This window comes from Triticum aestivum, chromosome 2D, assembly GCF_018294505.1.
Source record: "Triticum aestivum cultivar Chinese Spring chromosome 2D, IWGSC CS RefSeq v2.1, whole genome shotgun sequence".
NCBI lineage: Eukaryota > Viridiplantae > Streptophyta > Magnoliopsida > Poales > Poaceae > Triticum > Triticum aestivum.
Genome location: NC_057799.1, coordinates 140,519,398 through 140,525,174, shown reverse-complemented (window position 1 = coordinate 140,525,174; position 5,777 = coordinate 140,519,398).

Genomic DNA, 5,777 nt, shown 5'->3' with positions numbered 1-5,777 from the left:
CTGTAGACCGACCGCTCGACCATGTCGTCACGGCGTATCCACGGGCCGCGCTGACGTTTCACTCGGCGGATGGAAGCGAGCTCCGCCACGGCGCCAGCCGTCGGTCGCCGACGAGACTGGAACGCGGTGACCTGGCGGCGAGCCCGCCTAGAAGAGACGAATTTCCGCCGGGGCCGAGGAGAAACGTCTGCATGCGTCGGCTGAAAGCCGCTCGTCCCGTGCTGGCTCGGCAGGCGCCTGCGCTGCACGGTCACTGCCTCACGCCTGTCGCGGTGGATAGCAGGAGAGGGAGAGGGGCCTGGCATCCTCGCCATCAGCGCCGCTCCGAGCGCTCGCCGAGCTCCTTGTCAGTGCACGTCGTGGCAGCGCAAGAGTTCACGTGCTGGAAATGAATTCAGCATGGATGGATATGTGTGTGTGGATTAGTCGTGTTTTATAAACATTGACTGACGAGCTCTTTTACAGTACCCTTAAATTAAACAGGACCGTCTATTCTTTCTAATCTGACAGATAAGATGGATTGGTACTCCAATAATTTAATTCGGAGTACTGACATAAAAAATCATGGCGTACCATGGCTTGAGGGGTAAAACTGTAACTCTGATGTGCTAATTAACGCGAGTATCTTGCTTGGTGGCGTCGCCGCGGTCAAATTTGACAATTTTGACCGAGGGACGAAATCATTTCACAGAATGAACTGGGTGCGAAACTATTTCACTCCCCTGACCTTTTTGTGTAGCGCCCGCCACGCCGGCGCCACACCCTACTGTGCAGCGCCTAGCGCGGCGGCGTTGCACTCCTGTCCACCGTGGCAGCCCCTGGGCCCGCACCCAGCAGTGCAGCGCCTCCGAGCTAGGCGCCACACACGTAAATGCAGCGCCAAGCTGCTAGGCGCCACACATGTAATGTGCAGCGCCTAGCGGCTAGGCGCTGCACTGTGACTTATCCAGCCACTTGGCTGGGGCCCCCTCCCCCACCCCCCCACACCACACACTCTCTCACTCTCTGCCCGAGCTTTGCCCCCTCTCCCACTCTCTCCCTCTCTCAAATCCTCTCCCAAATCTTGCAAATTTGAAGAATTTGTCCGTGGATTTCGAAGTCAAAGCCTCCCTCAAGGTAATATTCTCCGATCCCCTTGTTTTGATCCAAGTAAAGTTCTCCCATTGCTCATTTGTTGCTAGTTTGGGGAAACCCTAGTTTTGTTTGGATCTAGAGATTTGCATGGAGATGTGAGATGTTTGTTTGCCAATTTCTGTGATTAGGCTTTGTTAGTATGCTAGGGTTATTCTTATGGGTGTTCTTATGTTGGTGCTAGGGTTAGGTTTAGGGCTAGGGTTATGGTTATGGTTATGGTTATGGTTAGGGTTAGTGTTATGGTTAGGGTTAGGGTTGTTGTTTGATATATATATATTAGGGTTTGTATTCCGTGTTAATCCTTGGATTAGTACTCATGGAAGCAATGTTACCTTGTGTTCTTGGAATGCTTATAGGGATGGGAAGAATATGTGTGTTTGTTCATCATGGGGACAAAGACGCCTTTTTGAAAGGCAATATAGAACCAGACCCGGATGAGCTTGACATGGTGTTTGATAGTAGTCCTAGCTATGCGGAGCTCTTGCAACAAGTTAGGAAAGATTTGAATTGGATGGACCCTAGTGATATCATTGAGTTGGAGGGAAGGCATAATGTTGGTTTTGGAATGCACATCCGTTGGAAGACAATGCGTGTCAACTCGGAGCAACGTTGGGTTGCATACAAGGAGACGGTGGCCGAATCACTAGACAAGGCTCTTGAGTTATTTGCAACGAAGAAGGTTGATTCAAGTTTGCATTTGGACTTGAACCGGAACCCCTCCCCTTTGGTTGCTAGTAGCCCCCCACCCTTGAAGCGAGATGAAATTGTTGAACCTCTTTTGACCCAAGAAGTGAGGCCAACATTGAGCCCGTATACAAACAACCAAGATGAAGCTTTGCAAGAGGACAATGATGAGTATGCGGACGATGACAATGAAGTTGATCTCCATGACAACAATGTGGGTGATCTCGACAAATATCATTTGCAAGAGACAATGGACCATTCCATCCCTTTTTCCCGTGCATATGCATCGGACTCAGATGACGATGGTCCCGATGAACAAGTTGATGCGGAGGGGTTCACGGTGAAGGAGGCCGAAGCTTTCGAGAAGGTATTTGGTCGGGATCATCGGACTACATTGTTCAAGGATGTTAGTCTCGCGGATGAAGCCGTGGTAGATGGTGGCCAATGTGTACCTCTTGGGGTTAGGCCAAGCTCTCGCCGTGATTTGGTAGACGACAAGAACCGGATTGCTAAAGGTTCTAAGTTCGACAACTTGTTGGAATTGAAGATGTGGCTCGACAACTACTCGGTTACGCATTATCGTCCACACAAGGTGGTGAACTCGGACGTCAATGTGCGCTACACGGTTGCATGTGCATGTGAAGATGAAATATGTCCGTGGATTGTGCGTGCAAGACCATGGAAAGGAGGTCCAACTTGGCATGTAGTGAGTTGTGTGCCAACTCACTTTTGCCAAGGCAAAAGGGTGGATGGCAAGATTGTGTCCCAAGACCACAAACAACTCACGTCCGAGTTCATCGCTTACAGGCTCTCCAACTCAATATCCACACTTCCAACAATGAGCGTCCAACATGTCATTGATCTTGTGAAAGCCATCTTTCATTACAAGGTGAAATACGGCAAGGCATGGAAGGCGAAGCAAGCCGCATTTAAGATGTTGTATGGTACATGGGAGGAAGCATACAACCGAATCCCTAGGTTGTTGTTAGCCATGGCCGCGACAAACCCGGGCATGGTTCATGTGGTCGAGCCTCATGGGCACCAAACAACGGTTCATGAAGGAAGGAAAGTCAGAGTATTTGGCCGTGCTTTTTGGGCGTTCGAGCAATGTGTGAGGGCTTTCGAACATTGTAGGCCGGTCATCGCAATTGATGGCACGTTCTTGACCGGACAATACAAGGGCACCTTGTTGGTTGCGATAGCAAGTGATGCCAATAACCGGGTGTTGCCATTGGCATTTGCTTTGGTTGAGGTGGAAAACAATGACAACTGGGAGTGGTTTCTGCATCTTTTGAGGACGAAGGTGTTACCCACTCAAAGGGAAATTTGTGTCATATCGGATCGGAATCAAGGAATTCTTAACGCGGTGGAGATTGACATTCCCGGGCATGCTTCGTTGCACCATCGATGGTGCATAAGGCACTTTTGTTCTAACTTCTATAGGGCATGTGGCCTTAAGGAGTTGGCCGATGATCTTCAAGATTGTTGTCTCGCTTTCTCCGATAAGCGCTTCGCCACTTTGTACAACAAATTGCTCGCACACAAAAAACTTGATCCCGGGGGTCAAGACTTTCTCAATAGGCACATTCAATACCGGAACAAGTGGGCACGTGCTTTTGATGAAGATGGCCAGAGATACGGTCAAATGACAAGCAATATGGCCAAATGCTTCAATAGGGTGCTCAAAGGTGCACGTGGATTACCCGTGACGGCAATAGTTCAATACACATTTGACAAGATGAATGCGTACTTTGTAAAGTACTCGATGGAAACCGATGCACAGATAGCGGGTGAGAACCCACGGAAGTACAAGTACAAGTTCCCACCCAAAATTGATGAATGGTTGGTATTTCAATCACGGAAGGCGGACTCAGAAGAAGCTATATTATATGACAACAAAGAGTGGAAGTACAAAGTGAAAGAGCCAGGAGGAACCACAAACGATGGCCGGCAACATGGAGGTCGGGCTTTCAAGGTGTCGTTAACACAATGTGATTGCACTTGCGGGAGGCCATTGTTGCTTCATCTCCCATGCTCACACTTGTATACCGCCGGTCGCGTTAGGAATGTGGACATCAATCACCCACGCACCGTGAGGGAGTCGGAGTTCTTAATCATGACGGTCAAGAAAACATGGGCTCCCCGCTTTCACCCATACCTTGACCAATCACAATGGCCGGAGTATCATGGAGTTCAACTATGGCCGGATCCAGAGTTGAAGGTTGTTAAACGGGGTAGACGTAAGACAAAGCGTCTTAGAGGCGACATGGATGGATGGGGCCATGGTGGCCGCCGCGAAGCGGGCAACGACCAATTCCAAGAGCCTCGTGAGAGCTCCCGTTGTGGGGAGTACAAAGGTCATGTCCACAACAAAAGAAAATGTACGAAACCAAGGAAAAGGTCCAAGAAAAATGATGCAAGCACAAGCCAACAAGGAGCTACACAAGGGAGCCAACCAAGTGGTAGCCAACCTAGTGGTAGACAACAAGTGCCAAGCCAACCAAGTGGTAGCCAACCTAGTGGTAGCCAACAAGTGCCAAGGCAACCAAGTGGTAGCCAACAAGTGCCTAGCCAACCAAGTGTTAGCCAAAGAGGATCTAGGCAACAAAGAGGTCGGCAACTTGGACTTACAAGAGGCCGTGGTGGTGGTGGTCTAGGCCGTGGTGGTGGTAGAGCTCGTGGTGGTGGTCTAGGCCGTGGTGGTGGTAGAGCTCGTCGTGGTGGTAATGGCCGTGGTGATGGTCTCGGCCTTGGTGATGGTCTTGGCCTTGGTGGTGGACTTGGCCGTGGTGATGGACAAGGGCAAGTTCGTTATAGAGGAATGTTTGGATACCTAGATGGACCGTTTCCGTATGTTCCTCACTAACTATAATGTATCATATGTTCTTGTTTTTCCATATGTTCTTCTTTTTCATATGTGCTTCCATTTGTTCTTATTGTCCTTACTAACCATTATGTTTCACTCATTGTAGGTATGGCGGCTTCCCAACCCAACAAACCAACGAGGAAGGAGGATGGCGAAGATGAGATGGCGGGATGGTGGGAGAAGGCTGCGAAGAAGCTTAGAGAGGAGGATGCAGCCAAGCTAAAGAAGAAGAAGGAAGAGGAGCTTGAGAAGGAGAGGAAGCGAAAACAGAGAGCGGCAAATGCGATGCGCGCTAGGGAGCAAGCGTTGATGAGGAAATGTGAGGAGGCACAGAAGAAGCGTCAACAGGATTTTGAAGAAAGAACCATGAAGCTTTGGGCAATTGCAGCTGAAAAAGAAGAGAGGGACAATCAGATATTCATGGAGAGGGTGGTTCAGGAGGCTCACCTCATAAGAAAAAGGGAGGAGGAAGAGGAAGAAGAGAGGAAGAAGAAGAAGGGAAAGGGGCCTTGCTCTACGCAATAGAGCTATGTCATCCTCTTCGATTTGGTTGTGAACTACTATGTCTCCTCCTCGATTTGGTTGTAAGAACTACTATGTGTCGTGAATTACTATGTCTCCTCCTCGATTTGGTTGTAAGAACTACTATGTGTCGTGAAGTACTATGTGTTATGAACTACTATGTGTCGTGAAGTACTTCGTGCATATGTTCTTTTCACAGTTGTTTGCTTGCTACGTATCAATCCTACTTCACATCTACTTACTATGTTTGCATATGCTAAAAAATTCACTAAGTCCAAGTGCAACGCCTAGCCTGGAGGCGCCACACTCTACAGTGCAGCACCTTGCCGCTAGGCGTTGCACTGTACAGTGTGGCGCCTCCTAGCTAGGCGCTGCACAAACACTTAGCAAATTTTTTTGCCCCAAACTGGAGGCCTACCTTCTGTTGCTCTCTGGATAGCTACAGACTTGTGCAGCGCCTAGCTCGGAGGCGCCACACTCTACAGTGCAGCGCCTGGGAGCTAGGCGTTGCACTGTAGAGTGTGGCGCCTCCAGGCTAGGCGCTGCACATGTCTGTAGCTATCCAGAGAGC